General features: G+C 43.7%; 1 long non-coding RNA gene across 3 annotated transcripts in view; it reads right to left on the reverse strand.

The window, feature by feature from the left end:
* The window catches only part of LOC140525063 (uncharacterized), a 210,092-nt gene that overhangs the window by 40,255 nt on the left and 150,302 nt on the right, over positions 1–19,535 (reverse strand). For all 3 annotated transcript variants that reach the window (XR_011973918.1, XR_011973917.1, XR_011973916.1), the window contains exon 3: positions 4,155–4,195. This is a non-coding gene — a long non-coding RNA (uncharacterized lncRNA). The remainder of the gene's footprint in view (positions 1–4,154; positions 4,196–19,535) is intronic.

Genomic DNA, 19,535 nt, shown 5'->3' on the forward strand with positions numbered 1-19,535 from the left:
TTTGGTGTTTGTGTTTTGGTCCTTATCCCCATAGAAAGATTCTATGGTTTTTTCACTTTTCGTCTGCTTTTTCCGATTCATGATGTTGGCTGAGTGTTGTAGCTTTTGGTTCTTTCAGTCAGAAGATACAGATCTTTTAAGTTGAGTTGATGTTTGTCTAGGCTAAAAGCAGGCTTTTTTTGTTGTTGTTGTTGTTGTTTCCCAGATCAACCCTGGGTTTAGCTTGATAGGTGTGTGGGAGGTGTGGTCTGGTCTCAGGATATCTCCTCAGCTGGCCTGAGGCAAAGGCAAGGTCCGGGGATGCTGATCCCAGCTTCCCTATTGTCTTCCCTTTCCCCTGGAGGGCTGGGGCACACCTAGAGGCTAATGCGTGTTCCCGCCCCTCCTGGGGCTCGTCTCCCGGGCTGCGGCTTGCTTGGGTCTCAGTGCGAATTTTTCTCTGCCCTGGGTCGTCTGTCCCTCCAGATAGCCTCCACCACGGTAGGAAGAATCCCCCTTTGCCACCTCTCCAGCCTCTGGTGTTATGAGACCACCCGCCCCCTTCTGCTGTTCCTGCTGATCCAGGATTAATCTGGGGAAGAATTTTATGGTTCCCTCAGGGTCATCAGGGGGGAGGAGAGAGCACTTACTGATCACTCTGCCATCCCAGTTCCTGGAAGTTCAAGTAGTGACCCACCGAAGTCCGTCTTCAGGCTGAAGATTTCAAGGACTGCTGCGCTGATGTCTGGCACTCAGCAGCTCTCACCGGCTTGGCCTGGCTTATCTCCTGCTCCGCTGGTCTCGCCCGCCACTCTCGGGCTCCTCTGGTCCCCTCCGCCCTGCCGCGCCGACCGCGCTGCGCTGTGCGCCGGGGTCTTACCCCCGCGGAACAGATCCCTCCCGTGGACCTTCCAGTCCAGCCTGGGCTCCGAATCTGTCAAAGTCCGTCTCCCACTGGATTCTACACCTCCAAAGTCTGGTCAGACTCTCCCCCCAGATATAATCAGAGGAGTTTTTCCAGGAGCTTAGGTGAGTCCTTGCTTTCACTCCGCCATCTTGGCTCCGCCCCCTCTTGTTTCCATTCTAATCCTTCTTTCATCTAGCTGTCAAATTAATTTTTCTAAAATATAAATCTGACCACATCAGCTCCCTATTCAATTAACTCCACTGGCTGGCTACCCATCACCTCCACATTCAGATACACAACCACCTCTTTGCCTTTTAAACCCCTTCATAACCTGGCCTCTCCCTACTTTCCCAATCTTCTTACATCTTCTCCCTCTCTCAATCCCACATACTCTTCAAATCAGCGATTCTGGCTTCCTTGTCTTTTTTAACACAAGATGTTCCATCTGCTGACTCTGGGCATCTTAACTGGCTACCCACCATAGCTGGAACACTCTTCCTCTTTACTTCTGCCTCCTGGGTTCCCTAACTTCCTTCATATCTCAGCTAAAGTGCTGCGTTCTGCAAGAAACCTTTCCTGGTCCCCCTTAATGCTAGTCTCTCTTCCTCATTATGTATATGGTATATCATACATACATACATACATATACATGCACATTGTTGTTGTTTAGTTGCTTTTCAGTCATGTCTGACTCTTTGTGACCCCATTTGGGGTTTTCTTGGCAAAGATACTGTAGTAGTTTGCCATATGCTTCTCCAGATCACTTTACAGATGAGGAAACTGAGGCAAACAGGGTTAAGTGACTTGCCCAGGGTCACAAAGCTAGGAAGTGACTGAGGCCAGATTTGAATTCAGGAAGATGAGTCTTCCTGACTCCAGGCCTTGTACTGTATCCATTGTGCCATTTAGGTGCTTCATGTACACATGTATGTATGTATATAAGTATATATGTATAGATAAGTATATATAAGTATATTGTGTATATACACATACATACATATACATATTCCTGTATACATGTGTATGTATGTGTGTGTGTGCATGTGTGTGTAGTTTGTATATAGTTGTTTGCTTGTTGTTGTCTCTCCCATTAGACTGTGACCTCCTTGTGGGCATGGACTATCTTTGGCCTATCTTTGCATCCTCAGTGCTTGGCAGAGTGTCTGGCAACTTAACACATGCTAGTTGACTGACCCTAGCTGTGAGCATCAAGCATAGCTTAGAGGTCATCATGTGAAGAGAAGCGGGCAGAGTGTGCATGGTCAGCATCACTGGCTCTCTGGGATCCACCAGACCTGGCCAGGCACACCAAGGGAAAAGCCACAGTCGAATAAGTGTTGACCTTGGAGTCAGGAAGACCTTGGTTCAAATCTTCCCTCAAGCACTCACTGGCTATATGACCATGGACAAATCATTTACTCTTTCTGAGTTTCAGGGTCCTCATCTGTAAAATGGGAGTAGTAACAAGACAACTTCCTCCCTCCCCCTACCTGCAACCTATCAAATATAATCTTTAGACAACTCTCAATTATTCTCAGTAAATGAGGGGAAAGATTGAGTTCCTGGCTAGTTTCTAAGAGCCAAAGCCAGTCAGATGATCAGTGATGAACCAGAGGATCATGTGACCATAAACCTTGAACTGGGAGGGATACCATAGAGGTCAAGGTTCCCAGAGTTTAGACCACTACTGTCCCTGCTCATGCTGTAATGCAAGGATCACAGGTTCTCTAAGCTCTCCCCGTGAGTTGTCTTTTTAGGCCAAATCTGCCACTGACACGAAGCCATTGCCTCTGCCTCACCCCATGTACCATTTTATACACACACTCACCATAGCAACCAGGGCTGAAGAAAGTCCCAGGCCACAATCCAAACCAGACCACCATTCATGCCCAGAACAATCCATGCTATAGGATCTCCAAACCATGAGAAACAAACAAAGGATATCTGGCCTAAATGACCCTGGGTCCCCTCTTCCTATACCCAAAGCCACAGAAGTTAGGAAGATAGATATGTGAAAGGAGAAGGGGGAAAAGAGGACAACAATGGGGCGGGAAGAGAGAAGAGGTCAGATATGATTGAGAGAAAGAGTAAAGGAAGAAGAGAAGAGCTTCAAAAAGAAGAATTTGAGAGAGAAGGAGAAAGGCAAAATAAAAGAAAGAAAAAAAGAAGAAAAGGGAAGAAAGAAGAGTATAGGAAAAAGAGAAAGAGAGGAGCTAGGAAGGAAGGAGCTGTCCTACATGTGTACATGAACACACACACGTATGCATATGTATATATGTGTATATGTGTGTACACACATATTTATGTGGGTATATAGGTACATACACACACACACACACACACACACACACACACACACATATATATACATATACATATCTCCTCCTGCCCCCTCCCCAAGTCCCCATTACTGTGAACTCTGACCTGGAAACACCTGGTTAATACCCAAACAAAGATGGCTGGATGCACAGAGGCCACTTGGGATTATAGGAAAATAGCTCTATTCATTCATTGCAAACTTGCAGATTTTTTTTTGAGAGGCAGCAATCTGGCAGTCGGCAGTGAATGTTACAAAAATAATCATACCCCCTTGACCCATTCCATTGTTGGGAATATCCCTTGAAAGTGTTCGTGCAATAAAAAAGAGCTATTCGTTCATGGATTTTCACAGCAGCATTATTTATAATTGCAAAAAACCTAGAAGCAACCTAAATGGCCAACACCAGGGAAATGGTAAATAAATTGCTTCACATTAATGTAATGGAATTCTATAATGCAATTAAGACAGACAAATATGAGGAATGCAAAGAAATCTGAAAAGGCCTTTTATGAAATGATGCAGAGTTAAAGAAAAAAAAAGGAAAACCTGAGAAACAAATACATGGGCTCATTGGATTTAGATTTGAAGCTGAAAGGGACCTTCTAGAGCCATCTCATTTTACATGACATGACAGTCAGGTGAAGGAAGAGTTGATGCTTATCCTGGAGAGGAAGAGGCTTCCAGGGGAGGGAACTAAGAACCAGAGCAGGAAAATGAGCTGGCCAAGGTCATGCAGGCAACTACTACGGATGCCTTCATAAGAATGAGAATAGACCGACAATCTTGAAGGAGATTAGAACAAATGAAACATTGTTATGATATTTTACTTGTTGAAATTCATATATTTGAATCTAAGTAGTTTTAAGGTAAGTTTAATTATTTGTATTGATGATTAATATTGTTTATAATAAATATTTTTTTTAAGTTTCAGAAGGAAAGAAAGCTTACCTGAGGCAGAAATGTTATCACTTCTCAGCAAACAGACAAACCTGTGGGGTGGGAGGTGAAAAGGGCATCAGACGTGAAGGGCAAACAGACTTTGAACCTGTTCCGTCTCAGTAAGTACCCACACTAGGACTCTAGGACCGAGGATGGACTCTTCCCCCATTACCCTTCTTTATCCCATCAGCACCAAGGAACACAGAGAGGGAAAAACTTTTCCAAATTCAATTTCATTCTATTCAGTCAGTCTTCATGAGCTCTTCCTTACCCTGTGCCAGGATTGAGTGCTGTGGAGACCTGGGCTCTAACATTTGGAGATATCACAGTCTTAGGAGAGGCAAGACTCGGGTCTCTGAAACTATGGGAGGACAATATAAGATTGTATATGCTAATGCCTTGAGTTGGATGATCTCAAGAATAGTAATATAGAGCAAATACAAGAGGTGGGAATGGCAGGAGGTTAAGATTGGAAAAGAGGTCATCATGAGCTGTAAGTTAGGTTAGGTTTCCTAGAGGAAGTGGGATTGGATCTGAACCTTGAAGACAGATCACATAAGGAGAGCCAAATAGAAAGTGTGTGTGTGTGTGTGTGTGTGCGTGTGTGTGTGTGTGTGTGTGTGTGTGTGTGTGTGTGTGTGTGTGTGTGTTGGGGGGGGCGGTGTTCAAGGAGAAGAGCATGGACTGGAGAAAGACTTAGAGACAATAATAGAGACCAGGTTACTAGAGTGGAGAGAAAAGGAAGACTGGAGTGATTTGGTGGAGCCTTGAATGCCAAACACAACAGCCTCTTTGGGTCCCCCTGAGATCTCAAAAATCTGCCAGACGTTTCTGGTCCTAGTCACATTGCCAAGGATGGGGAGCCAGTGGCGGGGAGAGAGAGAGGAATGCTGGGGAGGTGCAAGAGGAGAACCTGCCAACTGCTAGCTCTCCTGCCAGGTAACATAACAGGCTGATCGGAAAATGGAAATGAATACTGGATGTTCTTTCCCCTTCCTTTTCCTCCACTTTCTCCTCCCTTCCTGCCCTGGCCCTACAAGACTTGAGAGATTGATCTTAGCCTGAGACAGCAGAGATAACTCGATATAATGAACTCCACTCTTTCTCAGTTAGAAGCTTTTAAAAAATTGAAAAGGTAAGGGAGGGTGGGGGTTTGGGGGAGAGAAGCAGCCCTTTTCAGTCCATAAGTCCTCTGTACCCAATCCTCTTCCCTGAAGCCCCTAGCTTCAAAATGGTCCTTTAGCTATCTCGCCCTACCCTCTCCCGACTTTTTGTTCCCATGCTCTCACTTTCTCCCTTGGGATGCCTTGATAGAATAAAGGTTAAAAATATCCACTTTCTATCATTGGCTTTAAAAATAATTTCTCTGAGGTCAGGAACCAAATCCACAGGAGCCCTGGGCTGTCTCCTTCCTTCCCCGGCCTTCTTCCCATCATGACTTGAGCTCCCCCAGACAGCATGACGTAGAAAAGTTAGGCCCCAGAAACCTCCCCTCCACACACACACACACACACACACACACACACACACACACACACACACACACACCCAGTGTCTTGCGTTCCTTTTTGTTTATATACCTTGTATATATAAAGTCATTTGCATGCTGGCTCTTTCATTTGAATGTAAGTTCCTTAAGGACAAGGATCATTTCTTTTTTTTTTTTTAGCTGTTTGTTGTATCCCTAGGACTCAGCATCATGCCCAGCCCATAGTAAGTTCCTAATAAATACTTGTTGATTGATTTGTTGATTGTTCTCAATGAGCAGGCTGCCTCCCACTCCCCCATCTCCTGCTAAGACATGCCACCATGTCACATGGACCTGATGTGATTAGATTTGGTCTGCTTGGACCTGGTCGGCAGAATTAGGAATAGTTGGGATGGGGGGGACTGGGAGGTAACTGCAGAGAGGCAGATTTTGGCTTTGACATAAGGAAGTGTTTACTTACAGAGATGTCCAGAGAAGGAGAAAAGAGCAAAAGGATGAGGAGGAGAAGAGGGAGAGGGGGAGTGGAAGGAGGAAAGGGAAAAGAAAAGCCCAAATTTATATGGCACTTTCAGTTTTATAAAGTACTATACAAGTATTCTCATTTTATCATGGTAACAACCTTAGGAGGTAGGTGCTAGTAGATCCATACAAAATATAGAGAGAATAGAAGGAAGATATTTTCAGAGGAGAAGGCATTAGTGACTGAGGGAACTGGAAAAGGCATCCTATAGAAAGTAAGATTGGAGCTGGATTTTGAAATGGAAGCTAGGGAAATGAAGAAGCAGAGAGCTAAGGGGATAGAGCATGCCAGGCATAGGGCACAGTTAACACAAATACAGGAAGAGAGGACAGGGAAATAGAGGATGTGGATCAGATTAAAACATAAGAAGACTGGAAAAGTGGAAATGGGCAAGGCTGGGAAAAGCTTTAAATGTCCAACAGAGAGTTTTATACTTAATTCTGGATGTAATAAGAGGCCACCAGTGTTTATTGAGCTGGGAGTGGGTAATGTGGTCAGACTTGCCCTTCAGAAAAAATCATTTTGGCAGTTTAAATAGAGGATGGATTGGAGTGGAGAGGGAGCTGAAAGAGAAACATTAGAAAGTTATGCACTAATCTAGGTAAGAAATGATGACAGTATGCACTGGGATGATGGTTGAGTAAGTAGAGAAAAAGAAATGTAGAGCACAGATGTTGTGAAAGGAGAAATAACAAGACTGAACTATAGATGGAACCAGTCAGGGAAATGGAGACTAGTTGAAACTAAGGGAAGAAAGAGTATTCCACACAAACTAGAGCAGCCATTCTTGAAGTCAGAAGTCCCCAAGACCTTTCCAGGGAGTCTATAACATCAAAGCTATTTCCATAATAATATTAAAACATTTTTATTTCTAATATGGTAAAAGTCAATAGAGAGAACTCACATAAATACAATCTCTTTGAGAGCTCCAATAAGTAATATTATTAAGGGGTCATGAGAACAAAAAGTTTGAGAACCACTGGTCTAGAGTGTCCAAAACTGAGAAGTCAAAGAGGATGATGACTGAAAAAAAAGGCCAGTGGGTTCTGCAATTAGGTCACCGGAAAGCAATTTTAATAGAGTAGTGGGAAAAGAAGTCAGACTACTAGTGGTGGAGGAGAGAATAGGGGGTCACATGTGAACTATTTCGAGGGGAAAGGCAAGACTGGCTAATGAGAGGCCAGACTTAAGAGTATATTCATATTGGCCCTTTGTAATGGGTTTTATTGAGCATGCATAGACATTCCCTGCCTGGGTTCCAGCCCAGCATGCGGAATTTTAGAAACCTGTTCCTAATCATACCAAGTGGTGATGAAACCTTCTAACTGGCAACACACCTATAAGAGCTTCAAGAGGTAATGAGCCAGAATTAAGTTCACATACAAAAGGGATGACCCAATGATGTCTCACTATTTCTCTTCCTAGTAGTTAGTGAGACCAAAACTACTATGAGCTGCTTGATGGAGTAAACTCAATAACTTTGGGTTTGGTGTGGCTCTAAGGAGAAAGAGCTCTCAACCTGGGGAGTCCATGGATAGATTAGAGGGATTCTGTCAACCTGAACTGGAAAGAAATATTTACTTCAATATAAGTGGTTTCCTGTGCAAACCTATGTATTTTATCTTATCCATTTAAAAATATTCTGAGAAAGGATTAATTGGCTTTACCAACTGCCAAAAAGAGACGATACAAAAAAGTTAGAACCTTTGTTCTGGGTATTCTAATTAATCCACTTGTATCTGTCTGTGTTTCCTGGCTGACTTCTTCCCCTGCATAGATGACGTACCAGTTCTGATGTCTCCAGGACCTGTGGACCTATGACAAAGCATAGTCATCCCTGGTGAGGGTAGAATTGACAAAGATCAATCACAGAATCTCAAAATAGCAGAACTAGAAAGTAACTCAGAGACCATCAAGTCCAATCCATTCCTGAAAAAAGATGTACTCAAGAAAACACTTGATAAGTAGTCATTTAGCCTTCCTTTAAAGATCTCCAATGATGGAGAACCTACCACCTCTGGAGGCAGCATTATTCCACTTTAAGATAGCTCTAATTCCTTTAATCAAGGATAAATTTTCTTCTTCTAAGTCCTATTCATTGTTCCTAGTTCTGTTTTATGGAGCCAAATAGAACACATCTAATTCTGCTTCACCATGGAAGCCCTACAAATACTTCGAGACAGATATCCTGTCCCCATTTCCATAACTCCTAGTTCTTTCTTTTCACTTAGCTAAACACCTCCTCATATTGCATGAACCCAAGGCCCTTCATCATTTTGGTATCCTACTCTGAATACTATCTGAGCTTATCAATATCCTTTCTAAACTGTGGTGCACAGAACAGAACACAGTACTTCAAGTATGATTTTCAGGGTAAAGTATAATGAAACCATAATTTACTTCCTCCTAGAAACTATACCTCTCTTAATGTATGCCATATCTCATTAGCTTTTCTAGTTACTCTATTTCAACACTGACTCATATTGAGCTTAGAGTCCAAAAAGCAAAAAAAAAAAAAAAGAACCTTGATCCTTTTTGAATAAACTGCTATTTAACTAAGCATACCTCACCCACCTTGTACTTGTAGAATAGTTTTTGTTAGTCCAAATGTAGTATCTTACATTTGTCCCTATTAAATATTCTCATATGAAATACATGCTGTATTCTGTCAAAAAAATTGTTTTTGAACCCTGACTCTGTCATCTAGTATGTAAGCTATCCTTCTTAAATGTGTATGGTCTGTAAATTTGATGTGGATGTCATCAAGTCTTTTAATTTTTTTTTAATTCCAAGCTTAACAAACAACAGACTTTTGGTAAAAAAAGTCAACACATGATCATATAAATATCCCAAAGACAGCCCATTGGAGACCTACTTCCAGGCTGACATCAAAGTATAAAGGAATATTCACTGAGTCTGGTCATTCGATCAGTTTTGAATCCACCTCATTTGATTACCTTTTGGCATACTTTTCCCAATGTTTTTCACAACAGTATGAAATATTTTATGAAATGCTTTGGCAAAATTTAGCTAAATAATATCTAAAACAGGGGCAGCTTGGTAGCACAGTGGATAGAATGCCTATCCTGGAATCAGGAAGACTCATATTCCTGAGTTCAAATCTGTCCTCCTACACTTAACTAGTTGTGTGAGCCTGGGCAAAGCACTGAACCCTATTTGCCTCAGTTTCCTCATCTATAAAATGAGCTGAAGAAAGAAATGGCAAACCACGCCAGTATCTTCACCAAGAAAACCCCAAATGGGGTCACAAAGCATCAGACATGACTGAAAAACAATTAAATAACAATATCTAAAAACATTTTCCTTAGTTTAGAAATACTGTCATAAAGAGGAAAAACAAACATTAGTTTGAATGTGAAATGGGATCTTCATGCTAAAATTTTATATAAAAATTTTATGTAAATATATAACATACATAATATGTAAAATCTAAATTTTATATAAATAAATTTTTATATTAAAATGCACTTTCATATATGTTAGTAATATTAGTCTACAGCTCTCTTTCTCTGCCTATCCCTCCCTGGTTTGAGTATTAGGACCATATCTGTCTCATAAAATAATTTCAGTAGAGCTAGAGCTCCTTCTTTAAATATTTGAAAAATTTCAGATATAAATGCTTTTGACCCAGTTGATTTTTGACTAGCTTACTTTCCTTCTCAAAGATTAGATTATTTAGGCTCTCCATTTCCTGTTTTCTTAATCTGATTACTATATATTTTTGTAGATATTTACACATCCCCTTTAAATTCTTAGTTGTGTGTTTATCAAGCACTCATCTAGTATTTATTCTGAGACTTGTTTATGTAGTCTGTTGCACTGATCTGGTTTTCTATTTTTTTAAATAGTACCAAATGATTTTGATAATTACTATTGTGTAATATAATTTGAAGTCTTATAATGCCATGCATTTGCCATTCCTACATTTTCCGTTATTTTCTTTTTATATCCTATCTCTTTTGTTCCTCCAAATAACTTGTCAGGTTCTTTGCCTACTTCTGTTAGTTTGGTGAAGCACTGAATTTGTCAATATGTTTAGCTATCATCATTATACTTATTATATTGACACAGCCTAACCCTGAACACTAAATTATTATCTAATTATTTGGGGGAGAAGCCATCATATTCAACAATATAACTATGAAGCTGGACGTGGAGTCAGCACTAAAAGGGGATGTCAAGTGGATCCTGAAGAATGTTATAAGCTCCTAAGAGTAGCAGCAGCCTCAGCAACTTCAGGATAATAACTTTCCCTCACTCCCTTTAAGCAATTACCTTGCTGTGCCCAGATCATCCACAATTTCTCAGTGGCCATGAAAGCTGAGCTAAGGTGGAAGACTCCTGACCACATTATGGGAGCTGATTGGTGGATTTATTATGAATCATTCCTAGGGATTCTCAACATAGAGAGCTTAATGGGGGAGAAAGGAAATGGGTGTATCATCAGAATGGAAGAAACAGAAATGGAGGGAAGATTTTAACGGGACAGAGGGAAGAAAAGGAGATGGAAGAAAGAACACTGAAAAGAGGTGAGAGGAGGAGAAAGTTGAAGAGAGAGAAGGAAGAGTAAATAGAGGAGAAGAAAAGAGAGGAGAATGGGTAGTGAATAAAAGGATGAGGAGGGGAACTATAGGAGAGAGAGAAAAGAGGAAAGGAGAAAGACAGAAATGGAAAAGAGATAGAAGGGGAATACACTAGTAAAAGAGAGGGAGTAGGCTCAAGTACTACTCCTAGCTCTGTAATCTTCAACAAGTTTATCCTATCCTTTCTTGTCCACTTTGTCACCATTTTGTGGGGATCTTCCAGGGTATCCCTACCTTGGATGTCAACCTAGAAGGGACTCTGGAAATCCTCTAGCCCAACTCCCTCATTTTTTTAAAAAAGAAGAAATTCAGCTTCAGAGAGGTTTAGTCACTTTTCCAAGGTTACACATGTAGTTAGTGCCAAGGCTAAAATTTTAACCTTTTTTACCCACCTTTCTTCTGTTCTACATTGCTTCCGAACATGATCTTGGACACTGGTTCCTGCCAAGGAGCTCTTCCTCATAGACCATATTCTGAGGTCTGTTTTATGTGCCCAAGGGCCTGATTATGAAAGTTGCAAGGATAGTATACAGACATTATGGCACCATAGCATTTTCCAAAGAGATGGAAGGGTACCCTTCCCTGGGGGAATCAGTCCTATTCCCAGAGGGTCAGGCCAAAGCTGCTTCTGCAAACCATATCCTCTCAAAAGAAATTCTCCCAGAATTCCTGCCACCCCTAAAGCTTAACTATGGAGACCAAGAGGGAGGACAAATTGAATTGTTAAAACAATAATAAACTCTAAGGTTTCCTTCCAACAACTCTGCGCAGTGAGCGTCAAGCATGTATGAAAATACTCATGCCAAAAGGTCTTGCATACGATCTTCTTCAACCCTAGGCAAAACAGAAGAGCTGTGGACACATGGAAAGCAGAATAAGGAAAATTTGGCTAATGTGAACACAAAGAATATTAGATGGGGGGAGGATGATTATGCCTCCAGGCAAATGTTGGGAAGTTCCAGGGCCAAGGTGGAAGTTTTGAAAATTGTAACCGGTGGACTGGCCAGCAGGGTTGCTGAAGGAGCTTCAGGACCATGCAAAAAGATAAGAATTCAGACCAAGAGAATGTGGGAGCCCCAGATGCCAGCTGGAGAGAGCAAGCTGGCCCCAGGAGAGAAGCAGGTGAGGAGTAAGATGCAGACCCAGTCTCTAACAATGACTTCTGATTCCTCTAACATTACTAGGACTCTATTAAGGCTTCCACTGTGTAGGGATTGTGACTTAACCCCTGGGGAAAATGGAAACATAGCTCCCTGGAAGGAGAGCTATAATTATTGCTTTACTAAAGAAACTCAGAGACAGATCCCTTTCTGTTGTTTACTGCCTTTAATAAACCTGTCCAATGGTTAATGCCTTTGTTAGCCTTAATGCTTGCAGACTCTGCTGTTCTCAGGGGACACTGGGTGAGTTCCAAACAAAACAGAGAGATTATGATTATAGAGAGATCCCTAAGACTGAATCCAGTCCACTTGCCAAATGACAAATGAGTCCAACACTTAATCAGATCACACATTCATTTCATAGATGATGAAAACAAGGACCACAGAAGTTGACTTGTCCAAGATCACATAGTAAGAGTGCCTTCCATAGCACTTGGTCATTTACAAATACTTTGCTGTATATGGCATCATCTTCCCCAAATTTACAAGTTCTCTCAGGCCTGGTTTTAATGCCCAGCACCAGAATCCCAGCTTTGTCTGCCTTAGGAGAACTTCTTTTCCTACCACTGATACAGAGTTACCTCCCAGGACTTGCCATCCCTGGGAGACTGGGAGTGAGGGTGGCTTCAGAAGGCCCACCTGAACTAGGAGGAGCATTCTAATGCCTTTGAACTGAAGAGAATCTATAGCCTCTGAACATTTCTCAGCTTAGCTAGCAGATTGGCCAGGTGTGAAATGCTGGGGATTTGGGACTAGGAGCCCATGGAACATGCAGAAGTAAACAGCGGGCAAGGCTTTTGGAGAAGAGAAAACCCTAGAGATTCAAGGAGGTTGGGACAAAAATCTTAGCCAGAGGGATCTGGGAGAGGAGAGGGGCCCATTGAATCTTTTAGACCCCAGAGCCTAAGAGCACTGACCTCTTAGGAGTCTGAAAATCTGAGGTCAAGTCCCAGTTCCAACATCTGTGTGATGTTGTGTGACCCATCTACCCTGTGTGAGTCACTCTCTGATCTGTAAAATGGGGTCAATCAATGCTACTTTCATTACCATCTTCTCAAGCTCTTAAAGCAAAGAGAATACTTTCTAAACCCTCAAAGCACTGTTAAAATGTGATGGTTTTATATGAAGCAAAGTGGGATTGTAGTACTTGAGATGGCCTCAGGGGCAAGAAGACCTGTGTTCAAGGCCAGGATCTCACACATGGTGCCTCTGTGACCCAAAGCATGACAAGTCACTTCTCAGTGCAAAGAGCCATGTCCAAAAATGGAAAGTTTAAGAACAGGTGCCAAAGTGTTTTGACAGAGACAGTTTCTTTTCTGGGGTTTCCTAGGTCAATGAAAGCACAGGTCCTATCTAAAAAAAAGTATGTGAAACAGTCAGCCTTGCTTGTAGTTCAGAGTGGGCAGCTACACATGACATAATCTCAGGGAACAGAGAAAGTCATTCCTGCACAGTTGCCTTTCCTCCAGCCCCAACCCCTTTGGCTGGTGAAGGTCCAAGATTAACTTCTTAAGGGGTAGTTTTTCATTCCTCCAGGAAAATTCAGACTTGGGGGGTAGGAGATGGGGCCTTAGAGCCTTTCTACAAGAGGAAGCCAGGACAGCCAGGACAACTCCTAGCTCCCACAAGGTGACAGTGGGTTTGGTTGTCATGAGGGCCCATTGACAGATCTCAGCAAAGCAGAGGACTCCAACTTGACTGGGTGGCTGTAGCATCATAGGCAATTCTCCACTTTTGGCCTCCCACTGGGTGTAGGCTTCTTTGGGATCAGCACTTCCATCATCCTGAGGAGGAGAATGGGGTCTATCTCCTCCCCTTCCTGAGACCAGAGGATGAGAGCAACTCACTCTATCCTCACGGGACCATTCTATTGCCCTAACCTGGGTCACAGAATCACAGAACATCAGAGTTGAAAGGCACCTAGTCTTAAGATTTTAAGAGTTAGAACTGGGAAGGACATTAGAAATTATCTACCCCCTTTTTTATAGAGAAGAAAACTGAGACCCATGAAGAGAAAAAGACTTGTCTGAGGTCACACAGAAAACACATACCAGGAGTGAACTTGAACTTCAAAAACAGAGCCCCTCCTGGTTTGTAGCACTAGAACCCAGGCATTCTGACTCCCAGCCTGACTAGAGAAGGGAGAGAGCCAGCTACTCCTTCCTCCCTCCCTCTCTTCCTTCCCATGGCTCTTTCCCCACCAGCTCAACCCAGTGGCCAGTGGCCAGAGCCAAAAAGGACACCTGGCACGAGCCATCAAACACCGTCTGATGTTGGGTACCTAAAAAGGAGGAAGAGGAGAGAGGCTAGGGAAGGGGGAAGGGGAAGAGAGAAGAGTCAAGCTTAGAACTGGATCCAACCTTTGATCACTGCCTTTGGAAAGCCTCCCTCTTCCTAGCACCCAGGAGGCTCATTTGAATATCACAGGACACCCCTGCCCTGGCTCTCCCCCTCCTTAAAGGAATAGGCTCATCTCTCCCCAACTCGGCTCACCAATTCCTAGAGCGACCTGACCAGAGGACATGGTTGGAGGAAAGTGGGGAGAGGACTCTCCAGGGCCATGCTTTTCTTTAAAAGACATCATCAGGAAACTGAGGCAAACAGAAGCTAAATGACTTGCTCAGGGTCATCCAGCTAGAGAATATTTGATTCTGGATTTGAACTCTGGTCTTCCTAATTCTAAGTCCAACACTCTAACCACTGCACTACCTACCTGTCTCTAGAGAAGAGACAAAAGAAGAGAGGGGATCCTGGTCTTTGTGAGCTCCTTGCCTAATAGGTAGGAAGGAGGAAAAGTCAGCTAATAACCCACACAAGTCAAATAATAACAGACCAAGATGGATGTGGAACTTGAAGCCAGGAGCAGACGTGTCTGTCCAGTAGTGCTGACAGTCAGGGCTTTGGAAAGTAAGGGGTGTGACAGGTCGCTGGGCATGAAGCCTAGGGAGGAGGGTACTGGGGGACCTTCCAGCTCTGAGCATGTTGGCAGGCCCAGTGATCTCAGAGATAAGGATCAGTCCCAAGTGGTCTTCAAGGGAGGAAAAGGGGATGAGGGATCTCACCTCAGCCCCTCTATCCTGACCTGAGGGTCACCAGAGAACAGCCCCAGGCCAGAAAGCAGGGTCCAGCCTCTGCCACTTATTAGGCTGCCTTGTTTGGGATGAGCCCTTTCCCCTCTTGGAGACTCAGTTTCTTTGGCTGTAAAGGAGTATGGAGTTTGACGACTGACTGGTGTTAAAGCTCCCTTCTGGGTCCCAGTCCTCTGATATTATGAGGGACAGAATCATAGACTATAAGATTTATGGCTAAAAGTGACTTTTGAGACTGTCTAGTCAAACCTTCCCCCTGATTTTACAGGAAACTGAGGCCCACAGAGATTAAGAGATTTACTCACATTCAGATACTATGACTCCAGTCAGCACCCTTTCCATTGGACCTCACTGCCTCCAATGTATGGTCACAGGAATATAGGTTCAGGGCTAGAAAGGACCCTAGATGTCACTGATGACAGCCAGTGGTGCTGTGATAAAGAACTGGGCCTGGAGTCAGGGAGCCCTGAATTCCCATCCTGCCTCCTAAATTGATTGGTTGTGTGGCCCTGGGCTAGTCACTTCACCTCTGTTTGTCTCCATTTCCTCATCTATAAAATGAGAATAATAATAGCACTTACTTAAATAGGGCTATGGCAAGGATAAAATGAGATAACCTATGTAATCTTAAACTGGCTACAATGATCAAATCTGGCCCCTTCATTTCACAAATAGGGAAACAGACACTTAATGTGTAACGTGCCCATACACAGTCAGTGTCCAAGGCAGGATTCAAACTCAGGTCCTACATCACCCTGCCTCTCATTAGGTCATCTATGAACTCCTTGCATCCAGGACGGGGACAGCTTTACAAATGTTGTCTTATTTTATCTACACAACAGCCCTGGGGGCGGGGGGTCGAGTTATTAACATCCCCAGTTTGCAGATGAGAAAACATAGGCAAACACCCAAAACGGAACACCAGAAGCGAGGGCTTCATCACAAGAGCCGCTTTCTCTCCTTTTTGGCCCTTTGCTCACCCTGGATCTGACCACCCTCCTAATAAAGACAGCTCAAGAGACCTGGCCACCAGTCTTCCCCTGCCAATCCCTGATGGAGGCTGACTAATGATTTCCCACCTGTGAGGATTTACTGGATTCAAATTAGGCTAAGAGGAAGAATATCGACCAGCTGGTTGGGAGGTGTGGGAGACAGAAGGCTCCCAGAGAATTGGGATGTCAGGTCTCCAGCTCCTGGAGAGATCCCAACATGTAGCCTGGGAAGCTCAAAGGGATTGACCTGACCAGGAGGATGGGGTTGGAAGCAATATCCATGTGTCCATCATATTGTCCTCCCATTAAATGGTAAGCTCTTGGCAGGCAGGGTCCATGTCCCTTTCCTTCTTTAACAATAACTCCCATGTCTTCATTTTACAAAGCACAACCTTCTGGGGGTAGGGATGTGCAGGAATGATAAACCCCATTTTAAAGATGAAGAGACTGAGCCTCCAAGAGGTGAAATACCTGCTAACTGGAAGACCCCAGACTTAGATTCATGTCTTCTAGTATCACTAAGCTGCTTCCTGTAAGTGCCAAATGCCAAATAGTGGTAAAGACTGGAATCAATGAGTTTTCTCCACTCTTCTATGCAACATGACTAATGTGAAAATGTGTTTAATAGGAATGTATGTGTAGAGCCCATATCAGATTTCATGCTGTCTTGGGGAGGGAAGGGGGAGGGGGAGAAAATGTAAAACTTATGGAAGTGAATGTCGAAAACTAAAAATAAATTAATTAATAAATTGGGGGAAAAAGACTGGAATTAATGGTGGAGATCAGGAGGGTCCAGTCATAGACCTAATGTTGGGGAGTCTGTGTCTGGAGTCCCTTAATAGTTCCTGTGCCTATAATGGGATTTAAGCTCCATATGGAAACTACCCCCTCAAGACAGTGGGTATTAGACCCAGGTTTGCAGGCCTGAGTCCAGGGGACTTTTCCATAAAGGTCCAATTAATCAATCCATCAGCAGCAGTGTGGGTTTGGGGTTTTTTTAAACCTCACTATATGGTGATGAGGGAAGGGGAATCTCAGGGCTTTTGTTCACTACCTTACCTTCCCCTCTCCTCCCAAATCTTTCCCTTCCTTTTTGCCTCTATCTCCTCTTTCTTTAGGATCCAGCACAGTTGTAACATCCTGTCTAAAGCCTTCACTGACCACCTCAGCTCACAGAATTCTCCCCAGCCAGCTTTCTTAGCTCAAAACATCACAGACTATCCCATTTGAAAGGGAACTTAGAAATCTAGATGGTGGGAGAGAAGACTGTGGGAACCCGGGTTCGCATAGAACAGAATCTCAGAGATGGAAGGGACCCCAAAGTCTGAGTCCCTATCAGAGCAACAATCCCCACTACAACTTCCCCAACTTCCACCTCTTATTTGAATACTCTCAGTGACAGGAAACTCACTACTTGATGTAAGAGTTAAATCCATTTCTGGATAATTATGACCATTATGTGGATCTTACACTGGTCTCTCTAGAGCTTCTACCTATGGCTTCCAGTACTGCCCTGGAGCCAAGGACAAGGTTCATTCTCCTTCTAAGGGACATTGAGTAAACCTGAATTATTCATCTGCTACCTGTGTGCCCTTTGGACTTTCCTAGACCTTGACCTCCTACTTAGGGAATCCCCTCTGGGGACCAGGCTTGATGACCCCACTCAACTCCAGCACCCTCCAGGACTTGTGACTATGATAGAAAAAGGAGAAGAGCCATCAATCTCTGTGAATAGATTTCAGGGGGTCTGTAACCTTGGATAAGAAAACCTTATGTCTTTATTTCAATTTAATTGGTTTTCTGTGTAATCCCATGTCTTATTTTATGCATTTCAAAACATTATTATGAGAAGGGATCATGAAGTTTCACCAGATTGCCCAAGGGATGAATGGCATAAAAAAGATTAAGAGCCCTGGGTCAAGTCCAAACTCCTTAACTTATAGAGGAGAAAGCTGAGGCCCAGGCAGGGTGGGACTCCCCTAAGGTCATATGGCAAGTTGCTGCTCCAGCTAGGACTTGAAGACTTCCAGAGCTAAAGGGACCTTACAGACGATCTCAACTAATTACTTCATTTTACAGATGAGGAAACTGAGGACCTGAGACAGAAAGTGATTGATTTGTCAAAGGCTACAAAAAGAGCCTGCAGCAGAGTTAGAATTTGAACCCAAGGCCTTCAGATTCCAGCTCCAGCACTGGCCATTGTCCCACTGCTGGGAATCTGACCCATACAACCTGATCTGCTACAGTTCTCCTAGGGCTCTGTGAGTTCCCAAGAGGAATGCATTGTGTCTCCTCCTCTCCTGATCTGCTCCTCAGCATAGTCAACCAGGGACTGACAATTCGCAAGAGATAGTCAGTAATTGGCCCTGCCTGGGCAGGGAGAGAGGAGAGTGGTAGTCATGGTCACCTCCTTTGAGGAATTTTTGGGGGAGGGTAGTTGCAATGGTAAGTGCCAGACTAAGATGGTAGCACCTCAGGGGCAATTAAACCCTCCATTCCTCCTCCCTTCCCTCTACCAGCTGGTGGCTGGAAAGGCTGGGGGCCAGGCCCAGCGGCTGCTGGCAGGGTTGTCGGGCATGATTGATGGTACCGTTCAGGAGGAAATAAATTCCAAAGCTCTCGCACGGGGTGAATTGGGGGGTGTATCCATCTTAAAGATACTTAATGAATGTGCCAGGCTGCAGCGGATGGCAGCAAATATATCTCCCCAGCCAGCACTCTCTCCTGCCTTGCCCTCCCCAGGCTCAGACCCAAACCTAGGGGCTTCTCAGCGATTTTTGTGCACATTCCTAACGTTCCTTAGAGGCCTTGCATCGATTGCTCTCCCTCTCTCCAGTTCTGGCTGCCATGCCCCGGCCTTTCCTTTCTCCCAGTGGGCTTTGCTGCTCCTGACTCCACCAGTCCCTGTTCTATCACCGGGATGGATAAACCTCTCACCACCCCCATGCCCGGTACCATCTCCATCAGTGTGGGATGCTAGAGTCAGAAGGGACCTTAGAGATCATCTCCTGCAACCTTCCCAACTCCTTTTACAGAGGAGAAAACTCAGTCCTAGAGAAGAAAAGTTATTTTCCCAAGTTCACAGTTAGTGACAAAGGCAAAATTTGAACCCACATTCTCTGACTCCAAATCCAGGATACCTTCCACTATACCCCTCATCTCCCCTACCTTTAAAGAGATCCCACAAATGGAGAAAAACCAGTGGACCCCAAGGAGGCTCTGGATTTGGAGTCATATTTAAATACCATGTGATGACTTTGGGCAAATGATTCAGTCCCTCAGGGTCTCAATTTCTTTGGGAAATTAAGAGGGCTGGACAGGGTGACCCCCAAGCCCTTACAGCTCTGTATCAATGATCCCATGATCTAGGACCATGCCCTCATTTTGTAGATGAAGAACTTGATATTCAGAGAAGTCAGTGTCTTGTCCATGGTTAAAAAGCCAGTAAGTGGTAGAGGTGGGATTTGAACCCATATCCAGCCTCCATCCAGCTTTGCTGCTTCCTGAAGAGTAATATCCTTTGCAAAATCTCCAAC

Source organism: Notamacropus eugenii, chromosome 1, assembly GCF_028372415.1.
Source record: "Notamacropus eugenii isolate mMacEug1 chromosome 1, mMacEug1.pri_v2, whole genome shotgun sequence".
In the NCBI taxonomy this organism is placed as follows: domain Eukaryota; kingdom Metazoa; phylum Chordata; class Mammalia; order Diprotodontia; family Macropodidae; genus Notamacropus; species Notamacropus eugenii.